This window comes from Hemiscyllium ocellatum, chromosome 4 (assembly GCF_020745735.1).
Source record: "Hemiscyllium ocellatum isolate sHemOce1 chromosome 4, sHemOce1.pat.X.cur, whole genome shotgun sequence".
NCBI classification, from domain to species: Eukaryota; Metazoa; Chordata; class Chondrichthyes; order Orectolobiformes; family Hemiscylliidae; genus Hemiscyllium; species Hemiscyllium ocellatum.
Window position 1 is genome coordinate 27,046,332 of NC_083404.1, and position 14,571 is coordinate 27,060,902.

The following is a 14,571-nucleotide window of genomic DNA, read 5'->3' on the forward strand; positions in this document are numbered from 1 at the left end:
ACCCATGCACCATGTATGACCAGGCCAAGAGACAGTGAAGGCTCAGATCTGTCAGAGTTGATCACTGCATTTCCAAGACTGAATGGCAGTTAACAGCAGACTCCCAGTGTCCATGACAAGGAATGGGAAAGCTGGCATATGCATCAGCACTACGAACATGAGACACAATAGACATAATGTCTAAATCTGATTCCAGGAGAGAGGCATTCATAGTGCCAGGGAGCACAGAAGAACTGGAGGTGCAGGTACGAAAGCTCATAGCAGTGGTGGTCCCAATGGAAAAGCTGGCATGGAAATGGAATGGGTTGCAGAGGGCAGCCTGTCACTGAGGGCAAGGAAGGTGTAATGTCCATGGAGTAAAGTGATGAGTCTATCAATCCTTCTGACTAACACTGGTCTTCCTGTGGACCTTGATGATCTCAGGAAGCTACAGATCAGGGACGGGCAACAGAAGTTGACTGGAGGCGAAAAATGTGTATATCACTCTTATTTTTCCCCTATTTCTAATAGTGGTTGAGGCTCTGACATCAGAGGAACTGCCACCATTTGATGAGAGAGTGACTCATCAGTTCATCGCACCCTTCATAAGCACAGTCACATTCAAGTCAGTGAACATGGATTCATGGTTAGAGATGGGACACTTGCTGGTGAGAAGTGCATAATGTGCATGAATAGACAATGGAAGCAGTGACAGCTGTGGCCTTAGTTCTTACTTGGTTTTGCTTATAGGTAACTGTAATCTCAAACTATGTGGGCAATTGTCAGTTACACAATAGCTTATCAAGGCAAACTGTTATTAAAAAGTTACAATTTCAAAATAGTGATGCAATATTACACAACAGCAATGCGGAATGGGCAATAAGTAAGGAAAATAAATCTGCATTAACTGTGTAACAGTGGCATGCTGAATCTTTGGATCACTATTAATACATGATCTGGTAAAATATTTCCAGTCTCAGATTCTGATTGTTTACTTATTCCTATACAATTTCTTAAACTTGGAGGAACTGTCTGGGCGAAGTTCACAGCAGATAAGTGTCTTATTTTTAAGTGTGACCTCCAGAAAGTCTGCAGTAGTGTGTAGAGTGGCTTCTTTCTTGATTATATGTTTTCTGAGATATGTTTCTTGATTAAACTTAAAATATAAGCAATAACTATTAAGTTAACCTGGGGCATTGTTTGTAGGGGAATAAGACAATGTTATTTTCTGGGTGTGTAGATTGTGAAGGAGCAAAAATGGCCTTAGTAGAGTGATATGCGCTTCTTGTCAGATGTGGGAGTTGAAAGAGAGTTTAAGGGTTACTGCGGATTATATCTGCAATAAATGCTGTTGGTTGTGATCCTTATTAGATCGAATGGAGAGACAGTTTGAAGCAATGAGAAATTTTCAACAGCAACAGTATGTGATGGATGGCAGTTATAGGAAGAGGGTAATGTCTCAGATACAGTCACAAAGATGGGATAACTCTAGGAAAGGTAAGAGAGGTAGACAACTAGTGTAGGGGGAGTCTTCTGTGGCTATACCCATTTCAAACAAGTATGCTGTATTGAAAAGTGTAGGGGTGATTGATTCTCAGGGGAACATAACACCAACAGCCAAGTTTCTGGTATCAAGACTGGCTCGAATGCAACGGGGCTCGTCGGGTTCCAAGAGATCAATTGTGTTAGGGGACTCTCCAGTCCAAGGTATAGACGTTTCTGTGGCCAGCAGCAAAAAAGCAGAATGGTGTGTTGCTTCCCTGGTGCCAGGATCAAGAATATCTCAGAGAGGGTGCAGAATGTTCTACGGGGGCGAGGGGCCAGCAGGAGGTCATTGTCCACATTGGAACCAACAACATAGGAAGGGAAAAGGTTGAGATTCCGAAGGGAGATTACAGAGAGTTAGGCAGGACTTTAAAAAGGAAGTCCTGGTGAGTAGTAATATCTGGATTACTTCCGGTGCTAAGAGTTAGTGAGGGCAGAAATAGGAGGATAGAGCAGATGAATGCATGGCTGAGGAGCTGGGAGAAGGATCCATACTTTTAGACCATTGGAATCTCTTTTGGGGTAGAAGTGACCTGTAGAGGAAGGACGGTTTCCACCTAAATTGGAAGGGGTCTAATATACTGGCACCGAGATCTGTTTGAGCTGCTCAGGGGGATTTAAACTAGTCAGGTTGGGGGGTAGAATGCAGGAGATAGTGAGGAAAGAGATCAATTGGAGACTGGTACAGTTGAGAACAGAAGTGAGTCAAGCAGTCAGAGCAGGCAGGGACAAGGTAGGACTAATAAATTAAACTGCATTTATTTCAATGCAAGTAGCCTAACTGGGAAGGCAGATGAACTCAGGGCATGGTTAGGAACATGGGACTGGGATATCATAGCAATTACAGAAACGTGGCTCAGGGTTGGGCAGGACTGGCAGCTAAATGTTCCAGGATACAAATGCTACAAGGAGGATAGAAAGGGAGGCAAGAGAGGAGGGGGAGTGGCTTTTTTGATAAGGGATAGCATTACAGCTGTGCTGAGGGAGGATATTCTTGGAAATACATCCAGGGAAGTTATTTGGGTGGAACTGAGAAATAAGAAAGGGATGATCACCTTATTGGGATTGTATTATAGAACCCCAAATGGTCAGAGGGAAATTGAGAAACAAACATATAAGGAGACCTCAGCTATCTATAAGAATAATAGGGTGGTTATGATAGGGGATTTTAACTTTCCAAACATATGACACTGCCATAGTGTTAAGGGTTTAGATGAAGAGGAATTTGTGAAGTGTGCACAAGAAAATTTTCTGAATCAGTACATGGATGTACCTACTAGAGAAAGTGCAAAACTTGGCCTACTCTTGGGAAATAAGGCGGGGCAGATGACTGAGGTGTCAGCGACCATAATTCCATGAGATTTAAAATAGTGATGGAAAAGGACAGACCAGATCTAAAAGTTGAAGTTCTAAATTGGAGAAAGGCCAATTTTGATGGTATTGGGCAAGAACTTTCAAAAGCTGACTGGGGACAGATGTTCACAGGTAAAGGGACGGCTGGAAAATGGGAAGCCTTCAGAAACGAGATAACGAGAATCCAGAGAAAGTATATTCCTGTCAGGGTGAAAGGGAAGGCTGGTAGGTATAGGGAATGCTGGATGACTAAAGAAATTGAGGATTTGGTTAAGAAAAAGAAGGAAGCATATGTCAGGTATAGACAGGATAGATTGAGTGAATCCTTAGAAGACTATAAAGGCAGGAGGAGTATACTTAAGAGGGAAGTCAGAAGGGCAAAAAGGGGACATGAAATAGCTTTGGCAAATAGAATTAAGGAGAATCAAAATGGTTTTTACAAATACATTAAGGACAAAAGGTTAACTAGGGAGAGAATAGGGCCCCTCAAAGATCAGCAAGGCAGCCTTTGTGTGGAGCCGCAGAAAATAGGGGAGATACTAAATGAGTACTTTGCATCAGTATTTACTGTGGAAAAGGATATGGCAGATATAGAAAGTAGCGAAATAGATAGTGACGCCTTGCGAAATGTCCATATTACAGAGGAGGAAGTGCCTGATGTCTTGAAACGGTTAAAGGTGGATAAATCCTCAGGACCTGATCAGGTGTACCTTAGATCTCTGTGGGAAACTAGAGAAGTGATTATTGTGCCCCTTGCTGAGATATTTGTATCATTAATAGTCACAGGTGAGGTGCCAGAAGACTGAAGGTTGGCTAACGTGGTGCCACTGTTTAGGAAGGGTGGTAAGGACAAGCCAGGGAACTATAGCCAGTGAGCCTGACGTCGGTGGTGGGCAAGTTGTTGGGGGGAATCCTGAGGGACAGGATGCAAATGTATTTGGAAAGACAAGGTCTGGTTAGGGATAGTCAACATGGCTTTGTGTGTGGGAAATAATGTCTCACAAACTTGATTGAATTTTTTAAAGAAGTAACAAAGAGGATTGATGAGGGCAGAGCGGTAGATGTGCTCTATATGGACTTCAGTAAGGCGTTCGACAAGCTTCCCCATGGGAGACTGGTTAGCAAGGTTAGATCTCATGGAATACAGGGAGAACTTGCCATTTGGATACAGAACTGACTCAAAGGTAGAAGACAGAGGGTGGTGGTGGAGGATTGTTTTTCAGACTGGAGGCCTGTGACCAGTGGAGTGTCACAAGGATCGGTGCTGGGTCCTCTACTTTTTGTCATTTATATAAACGATTTGGATGCGAGCATAAGAGGTACAGTTAGTAAATTTACAGATGACACCAAAATTGGGGGGTAGTGGACAGCGAAGAAGGTTACCTCAGATTACAACAGGATCTTGATCAGATGGACCAAGGGGCCGAGAAGTGGCAGATGGAGTTTAATTAAGATAAATGCGAAGTGCTGCATTTTGGGAAAGGAAATCTTAGCAAGACTTATACACTGAACGGTAAGGTCCCAGAGAGTGTTGCTGAACAAAGAGACCTTGGACTGCATGTTCATAGCTCCTTGAAAGTGCAGTCACAGGCAGATAGGATAGTGGAGAAGGCGTTTGGTATGCTTTCTTTTATTGGTCAGAGTATTTTCAGGAGTTGGAAGGTCATGTTGCGGCTGTACAGAACATTGGTTAGGCCACTGTTGGAATATTGTATGCAATTCTGGTCTCCTTCCTATTGGAAAGAAGTTGTGAAACTTGAAAAGGCTCAGAAAAGACTTACAAGAATTTTTGCCAGGGTTGGAGGATTTGAGCTATGGGGGGAGGCTAAACAGGCTGTGGCTGTTTTCCCTGGAGCATTGAAAGCTGAGGGGTGACCTTATAGAGGTTTACAAAATTATGGGGGGCATGGAGAGGGTAAATAAACAAAGTCTTTTCCCTGGAACCGGGGAGTCCAGAACTAGAGGGCATAGGTTTAGGATGAGAGGGGAAAGATATAAAAGGGGCCTAAGGGGCAACATTTTCATGCAAAGGGTGGCATGTGTATGGAATGAGCAGCCAGAGGAAGTGGTGGAGGTTGCTACAATTGCAACACTTAAACGGCATTTAGATGGGTATATGAATAGGAAGGGTTTGGAGGGATATGGGCCGGGTGCTAGCAGGTGGGACTAGATTGGGTTGGGATATCTGGTTGGCATGGAGGGGTTGGACCGAAGGGTCTATTTCCATGCTGTACATCTCTATGACTCTAATCACTGATCTGTTAATTATTTGTAAGATAGCCAACTTGTGTCCTTCAACAGCATTGAAGACCAGCTTATGACTTACAATTACTGTCAACAGATAGCAGTGCTACACCTATTTAATGTTATGTATTTCAAGAATCACCAATAATTTTGTCTTGGCATGAAACCATTCGCAGTTATCACAGAAAACAAAGACAATTGATATAATAGTAAATAGTTCTTTTTTCATAAGTATGTCTAACATTAATAAAATAATATTTAAAAGCTATTTTAATACATAAATGTTATTATGTTAATAAAATATAAATGCCAATAAAATCTAATTTTGCAGCAGGCATTCAACAAGACAAGATATTTAATGTTTTGGGGATAATCTCCCAGAGCCTAAGCAGAGGAAAGTTTCCTCTATGCTAGACGTGGTAATGTCAAGTCCACCTATGAATTTGAGTTTTGCTATGATTAACGTAGAAGAAATTTTCCAGTTTATTTAATATTTTGCAGTTACAGAGTCAAATTTCTGAAATTAAATACCTCTGATTTACAGTAGCCTTCCGGAACTAACTTAACACCACAGCCTCTGTAGAGGTTTCACTTCTATTTTCTCATTGCTCTTTCGGACAAATGAAGCTGAATTCTTATGCTCAAGGCCAGATACACTCAACATCCCATTTTGTTTCCTTGCAACAGTACATTGCTGTTGAATATTTTTTCCCACATCTATCTACATGTCTGGCCTTTGTCTGCACTTCATTTGATACTTAAGAAAAATACATGCCTGTTCTTATGCTCCTAAAGTTTATCTCATTTACATTGAAATCAGTCAGAAGGCATGTTTTCAGAGAGTAAGGGACAGGAACGAGAACAGATTCCAGCTGTTGCACTGAATAATTTGACAGCCGGTTTCACACAAGCTGTTGGATTCCCAAGAATAGAGCAGACAGTCATGTCTTTTTAAGTAGCACATGGCTTAGGAAGAGGAACATGGAAGAAAAGAAAAATGGAAATTGACAGTGGAAGTAACTAACGTATTCAATTACTCATGCTATACAATGAAAATAATGCAGTTTAATTTTTAGAAATTATTTCTCTTCCATCCCCCACCTCTTACAATAATGACAATGAGCAATTTAATTTTGTTAAAGGTCTGACGTAAATGAATATGATCAAGAAACAACAGAACAAATGTGTGTTTTTAAACCTAGTTGCCTGCGAAGCACTTTACTAGTGTACTTCTAAAATAAAATTTTAGGCTGTTTGTCAATTTCAGCCAGGACTGTGGCCACTGAAGTTACTCATGGACATAGTCAACATTATGGTCAGCTAGCAAGGAGTATGACTCTAGTAGTCTTTCATTCCACCCCAACCACATTTCAGTGGTGCAGCCCTAAGCTTTAGTGTCAATTAGTTAAGAGCTTTAGTTGTCAACTAAGAAACTCAGTTAACCAAAAAGGCACAGTTGAAATGTCATGTGTAATGTTCTGGGCAAGCCTGTAATCCATTAAATAGAAGCAGAATTATAAGAACGGTAAACAGGAAGTGACAGTGTCCACATCAAGAAAAGTCCAAAACCATCGAAAACAAGGAAGAAACCAGCCAGTCTGGGGCAATGGGGGGACTAGGTTTCAGTCAGTCACTCGGGCTGACCCTCTGGGAGCTCTTGTCCAGAATGTTGAAGGGTCTGTCCAGAGCATTGTCAAAGCTGAAGCTGACTCATGTCAAGGGCTTAGATGAGCTGTCACAAAGCTAGTCCTTTTTTCCTAAAAGCTGTTCCTTGACTCAAGGATACTCTATCCTTGATTTTTTTTCAGAGGGTAATAAACCAGGCCAGACTCCGGTCAGTCTGGTTTGGTACAGAGATGAAAAGGATTTTGAGAGGCCTTTTGTTTATATGTAAATGGATGAGGCTTCAGGCCAAAGTGGTCATGTTTTAGAAGTGACCTGTATAATGAAAGGGGAGTGGTTAGCTTTCTAGCCGAGCAGTTCTGTCCAGAACTAGTTGGGAGTTCAACAATAAGCTGTGTGGAAACACTCTTCTCTCTTTCTGCCCGTCTAATTTCAACCTTTAAACATCTGTTCCATTTTTTAACTGTGTTTTAAGGGGATTTGCTTATTGGGACTGTTGTGTACATGTGGACAGCATTATTACGTCTAGTTTGGATGGACTGAGTTCTGTCAGAGTTCTTTATTTGTGTTTCACCGTGTAATTTTGTAAGTAAGTTTTTTTTGTCTGTTTTAAACCTGGAAGTCAACCTCGCTAACATAATCCAGGTAATTTTCACTATATGCTTACTAAAACAAATTGCAAAGTATGGTGTGGGCTGCCTGTTTAAGGATGTTTTGAGTGGTCTGGCTTAGGCCATAACAGATTGGGGGATCTTTGCGGGATTTAAAACAGAGAGCGATGGGTGCTAGTGTCTTTATTTCAGATGTGGGTTTGGTTGGATGGACAAAGCTTGGGATAATAATATCTCGTTTAATAGCCAAAAGGTTTCTGGAAGTGAATGTAGTGATACTGGAAGTTTTGCAAAAAGTGAATAAGACCAAGCTGCAGGAATTACCAGAGAAGCTGGAATTGGAACTGCCTGCTTCTGTGAGGAAAGGAGAGATAATTACAACAGTAGCTCAACATTTAAACCTGGTGGAGAAACCATCAGAATCTAGAAAAATGCAAGAATTCAATTGCAAATGAAGAAGCTTGTATTAGCGGCGAGGAATAAGGAAAGGGCAGCAGAAATGAAACAGCTTGAGTTATGATTAAAAGCAGAAGAAAGAGAAAAGAGAGAGCAGAAGAACAGAAAGAAGAAGAGAGAGCATCAGAAGAGAGGGAAAAAGAGAGAGCTTTTGAACTTCTAAAACTGATACTTAAAATGAAAGTCAGCTTAAAAGGCTGGAGATAAAGGCTGAAGATAACCTTAGCAAGGAAATAGTGCGAACTCATGTGGAAGAGCAGAGAGTTAAAACAACACGGTTAGCAGCTGAAGTAGCTGATGATTATGAGCTGGTCCATAAAACTTGGTTTTGCTTCCAGAATTAATTTCAGTCCATAAGAGATAGAAACTGGGGCAAAGAGAAATCCTCACATGGCAAGGGAAAGGTAGATCTCAGTGAAAGTCATAAGGATAACTTACCACAGGGTAAAAAAGAAACCCTTGAGGGGGACAGAGAAGTTAAAAAGCTCAGGTGTTTTCATTGTAATAAAGTGGGCCACACAAAATCACAGTATTGGTGGGCTAGGAGAAAGCCAGATGGGGGAAACTGGACAAACATGGAAGTTTTGTTGGACTAGTAACAAAAAACATGACCGACGTTAGACAACTGCCTCAGAGTGTACAAGATGATCAGAGGTTGATTAAGGAGGAAGTGCCAGATCGGCTTAAATAATATACATGCAAGGGTAAGGTTTATTCACATAGGCCAAGAGCAGTAGGTAAGGAAGTTACAATGTGAAGGGGCACTGGATCCTCTCAGTCGGTAATGCTGATGGGTAAGGAGATATGTACTCCTGAGGGACTATTGCCAGAAAAGGTACTGGCAACAGGAATTCATGGTGAGACAAGAAGTGCTCAATTATGTAAAGTGAGGCTACAGAGTCCACACAAGGGTGGAGAATTTATGGTAGGAGTGCTGGACAAACTCTCAGCTCCAGGAATACAACTTGTCCTTGCAAATGATATAGCTAATTCATCGGTAGGTGTGCTGCCTCCTCCAGTTGAAAAGCCAATGGAGACGCTGGCAACTGAAGACCTGGAGGATGTTTATCCAGAAATTTTCCCTGATTGTGTAATCACAAGATGACAGAGGCACAAGCAGGAGGGATCAAAAGGCACAAATAATGCTATGTCAGCTTCCTTATTCGAGACATTTTTTGATCAGATAAGTGGAACAGAAAAGGAGCAAAGAGAAAGCTCTGCTACAGTTATTGAATTACAGCAGAAAGATGAGAAGTTAAAAAACAGTTATATGAAAAGGCACTTTCAGAGAAGAAAAATGAATGCATCCCTGTGTGTTATTACTTAACAAATGATGTCTTAATGAGGAAATGGAGACCATCACACATTCAAACAGATGAGAAATGGGCAGAGATTCATCAAATTTTTGCCAGTGTATCAAAAGAAAGAGCTGAAAGTGGCGCATAAGCTACACTTGGAGGTCATTTAGGGGTGAGGAAAACATAGGCTAAAATACAAAGACATGTTTATTGGCCTGGACTACACAAGGATGTAGTTGCATTTTGTCAAATGTGTCATACATGTCAACTGATCAGAAAACCACAGGCAGTAATGAAACCTGCACCTTTACTATCTATTCCAGCATTTGAGGAACCTTTCACAAGAGTCTTGATTGATTGTGTAAGTCCCCTATCTCAAACAAAAAGTGGGAATAAGTATTTATTAACAATAATAGATGTGTCAACTAGATTTCCAGAGGCAATCCCATTACACAATATCAAGGCAAAAAGGGTTGTAGAAGAATTACTTAAATTTTTTTACTAGGTATGGACTGCCAATAGATATCCAGTCAGATCAAGGATCGAACTTCACATACAAACTAATCAAAGAGGTTATGGATAACTTGGGAATAAAGCAATTCAAATCTACTGAATGGTAGGCACGTTGCTGACCATTATCATGCCAAGGCCAAATCAGAAGATGTCAGCCTCCCTGCAGGAATGGATGGTAGATGGGAAGGTACACTGGTATGATTTCAGTAACATGGACATGTCATGTTGCTCACGAAGAGCTGTCATTTCCAGCTGCACATGATGCCACAATGTGTGGAGTGGAGCCCAGGTGGGAAATGCTGCATATGAACTGAACTCTCCTAGGCACGATGAGGCCAGCTGGCAGTGTGAAAGTCTCAGAGAAACATCAGATTACTGTCTCCACAGATCTCCTGAAAGCACCATAACGATGACACAGATCAAACCTACCTTCACTGTGGGTCTTACTTCTCTGAGGAAACTGCAGGCATTGCCTGCTCCGACACCAAAGCCAACAAGAGCAGAATCAGAAGCTGCACCAGCTACACAGGCACAACAGCCTGCACAAGATGGCCAACAGAAACAATGTTCCATCAGCTATCTGCACATGACCCAGCAGCAAAGTCAACAATGCCTTAGGACAGCACTACCAGCTGCCGAATGAGCATCAGCACCATCTACCCAGGAGCCTCGATGGAGACTGTCACTCTCCATTCCTCTGCAAGTGCTCCATTTCAATGAGCCACTGGAGACTTCTGCACAATCTCAGTGGCATCCAATCACATATTCGGGAGGGGGGGGGGGGGTGAATGATATTCTTCTTGCTAAGGCTCACCCATCTGTTAACTAGCCCTTGGATACAGGATGTCAGGCAGCCAGGGTAGTTGGCTTTTCCACCATTTCAAGATTTCCTTTAGGGCAGGGTCCAATCAATGATAGCACAAAGCAATCAGAGCACCCTATCAGTAACATCGCCCACTCCATGACTGTGTAGACTATAACCACATCAGCCAGATTTTGCAGGTCTATGTCACAAAGCCGTCATTCTGGAACACTCAAGTGACTGCACATTTTAGCCCTACTTGGTACGAAGGGATGTGTTGGTGACAAAACTACCTCCTCAAACCTTGGCTCCTGACTCCTGTCAGAAACCCACAAACTTGATGTTGAGGAGAGGTGCAACTCTGTGCATGTGTCCACATGGGCCATTGTAGAGCAGACCATTGGGCTCCTAAAGGTGAACATAGAAAAATACAGTGCAGTACAGGCCCTTCAGCCCTCGATGTTGCACCAACCGAAGCCTACCTAACCTACACTAGCCCTATAACCTCCATATGCTTATCCAATGCCCGCTTGAATGACCATAAAGAGGGAGAGTCCACCACTGATACTGGCAGGGCATTCCATGAACTCACAACCCACTGAGTAAAGAATCTACCCCTAACATCTGTCCTATACCAACCCCCCCCCCTTAATTTAAAGCTGTGTCCCCTAGTAACAGCTGACTCCATATGCGGAAAAAGGTTCTCATGGCCAACCCTATCTAAACCCCTAATCATCTTGTACACCTCTATCAAATCTCCCCTAAAGCTTCTTTTCTCCAATGAGAATAGCCCCAAGTGCCTCAGCCTTTCCTCATACGATCTTCCTACCATGCCAGGCAACATCCTGGTAAACCTCCTCTGCACCCGTTCCAGTGCCTCCACATCCTTCCTATAGTATGGCGACCAAAACTGCACACAATACTCCGGATGAGGCCGCACCAGAGTCGTATACAACTGCAACATGACCTCAGGACTCCGGAACTCAATTCCTCTACCAATAAAGCCCAGTATGCCATATACCTTCTTCACAGCACTATTTACCTGGGTGGCAACTTTCAGAGGTCTGTGTACATGGACACCAAGATCCCTCTGCTCATCCACACTACCAAGTAGCCTACCATTAGCCCAGTAATCCATCTTCTTGTTACTCCTACCAAAGTGAATGACTTCACACTTAGCTACATTGAACTCCATTTGCCACCTTTCTGCCCAGCTCTGCAACTTATTTATATCCCGCTGTAACCTGCCACATCCTTCTTCGCTGTCCACCACTCCACCGACTTTCGTACCATCCACAAACTTGCTCACCCAGCCTTCAAGCCCCTCCTCCAGGTCATTTATAAAAATAACAAACAGCAATGGTCCCAAAACAGATCCTTGTGGAACACCGCTAGTAACTGATGTTCGTACTGTTCAGTAGTGAAATGCAGAATATACTTTCCCAAAACAGACAGAAAGAGTGTGTCCAATATCATAGCTGATTATTGTATTTTTAGATTAGATTAGATTAGACTTACAGTGTGGAAACAGGCCCTTCGGCCCAACAAGTCCACACCGACCCGCCGAAGCGCAACCCACCCATACCCCTACATTTACCCCTTACCTAACACTATGGGCAATTTAGCATGGCCAATTCACCTGACCCGCACATCTTTGTGACTGTGGGAGGAAACCGGAGCACCCGGAGGAAACCCACGCAGACACGGGGAGAACGTGCAAACTCCACACAGTCAGTCGCCTGAGTCGGGAATTGAACCCGGGTCTACAGGCGCTGTGAGGCAGCAGTGCTAACCACTGTGCCACCGTGCATTTGCAAGTGTGTGTGTGTTCGCGCATGCATGTGCTGTATGTGTGTGTATGTGTGGGACTATGGTTGGACAAATCAGAACAGAACGTAAAACCTCACAGCCACGCACTTCCAGGGGACTCAGATACATGGATATTATTCTCTTCCTGTTCTGTTTATCGTGAACCAATTTGTTGAGAAGCTATTATGTATTCTTTTCAACAAACCTCATTGACTGAGAAATGTTTAACTTTGCACTATCGATTGCGAATAAAGCCTGTCTTTTTTTTCTGCTTGTGACGTCATAACTTTGACACTGCAAGCTAAACTGGGAGTTGGGGAACTGGAGCTGGAGCTGGATGAACTACGGATCATCCGGGAGGCTGAGGAAGAAATTGAGAGGATGTACAGTGTGGTGGTCACTCCTCAGACACAGGATAAGGACAGCTGGGTTACAGGAGAAAGTGAGGTCTGCAGATGCTGGAGATCAGAGCTGAAGTCCTGATGAAGGGCTTATGCCTGAAACATCGAATTTCCTGTTCCTTGGATGCTGCCTGACCTGCTGCGCTCACAGCTGGATTACAGTCAAGGGGAGGAAAGGGAACCAACAGATAGAGCAGGGATCTTCTGTGGCCATTTCCCTTAGCAATAAGTATACCGTTTTGGATACTGCTGGTGGGGATGGCCTACCGTGGGAAGCCATAGTTGTGAGGTCTCTGGCACTGTGGCTCAGAAAGGAAGGGGGAGAATAGAAAAGTGCTAGTGGTCGGGGACTCAATAGTTAGACAGGAGATTTTGCAGTCAGGAACGGAACTCCCAGAAGGTATGTTGCCTACCTGGTGCCAGGGTCAAGGATCAGGTTTACAGGATTCTGAAGGAGGAGGGTGAGCAGCCAGAAATCATGCTGCATATTGTCAACAATGATATAGCCAGGAAAGAGATTGAGGATCTGAAAAGTGACTACAGAGAACTAGGTTGGAAGCTGAAGAGCAGGACAAGTAGAGTACTGATCTTAGGTTTGCTACCGGTGCCACGAGATAGTGAGGTGAGGAACAGTCAGCAAATGCAGCTTAATATGCGGCTGCGAGGCTGGTACAGGAAGGAGGGATTCAGATACCTAGACCATTGGGATACCTTCTGGGGAAGGTGGGACCTGTACATGAAGGACGGGTTGCACATGAACTGGAGGGACACAAATGTCCTGGGAGATTTGCTCGTGTGGTTCAGGAGGGTTTAAACTAATTTGGCGGTCAGGTGGGACTGAGACTTACATATCTAAGAAGGGGGGGCAGTAGTAGATGGGGCAGTGACAGGATGTAGTGAATCTATCGGGAAGGTTTCTCACGTGATGAAGCAAAGGGAATCGGTTAAAATGTGTTTGCTTTAACGCAAAGAAATAAGAGTGATGAACTTCGAGCATGGATCAGCACTTGGGGCTTTGATGTTATGGCCATAACGGAGACATGGGTTTCACAGGATAGGAATGGTTGCTAGATGAACCAGGGTTTAGAACAGGGAGGGTGGAAAAAAAGGAGGGGATGTAGTATTGCAAATCAGACAGTGCATTACAACTGCAGAAATGGAGGTTGTTTAGGAAAGTTTGTCGACTGAGTCAGTATGGGTGGAAGTTAGGAAGAGCAAGGGAGCAGCCACCTCATTGGGGGTTTTCTACAGACCCCTCAATAGCAGGAGAGATTAAAGAACTCATAGGCCAGCAGATTTTAGAAAAATGGAGATGTAGCAGGGCTGTTGTTATGGGTGATTTCAACATTCCCAATATTGACTGGAACCTCCTTAGTGTAGATGGTTTCAATGGAGCTGTTTTTGTCAGCTGGGTTCAGGAGGGTTTCCTTACTCAGTATGTAGACAGGCCAACGAGGGGAGAGGCCATTTTGGATTTGGTGCTCGGCAATGAGCCAAGACAGACGTCAGATCTCGCAGTGGGAGAACACTTTAGTGACAGTGACCACAACTGCCTCACATTTACCATAGCCTTGGAGAGGGAAAGGAGCAGTTACCAAGGGAAGATATTTAATTGGGGAAAAGGAAATTATGACAATATCATACAGGGGTTGGGAAGTACAGACTGGGAGCAATTGTTCCACAGAAAGGGCACAACAGACATGTGGAGACTGCAGTTGTTGCGAGTGATGCACAAATTTGTTCCTCTGAGACAGGTAAGAAGAGGTAAGATTAGGGAACCTTGGATGCCAAGAACAGAGGATCTTCTCATCAAAAGGAAGAAGGCAGCTTACATAAGGTGGAGAAAACAAGGATCTAGCACAGTTTTAGAGGATTAGAGGTTTGCTGAAAGGAGCTCAGAAATGGACTGAGGAGAGCCAGGAGGGGGCATGAGAAAG

At 43.4% G+C, this 14,571-nt stretch overlaps 1 protein-coding gene across 1 annotated transcript in view; it reads right to left on the reverse strand.

The window, feature by feature from the left end:
- The window catches only part of samd12 (sterile alpha motif domain containing 12), a 128,370-nt gene that overhangs the window by 3,547 nt on the left and 110,252 nt on the right, over positions 1-14,571 (reverse strand). The window lies entirely within an intron of this gene.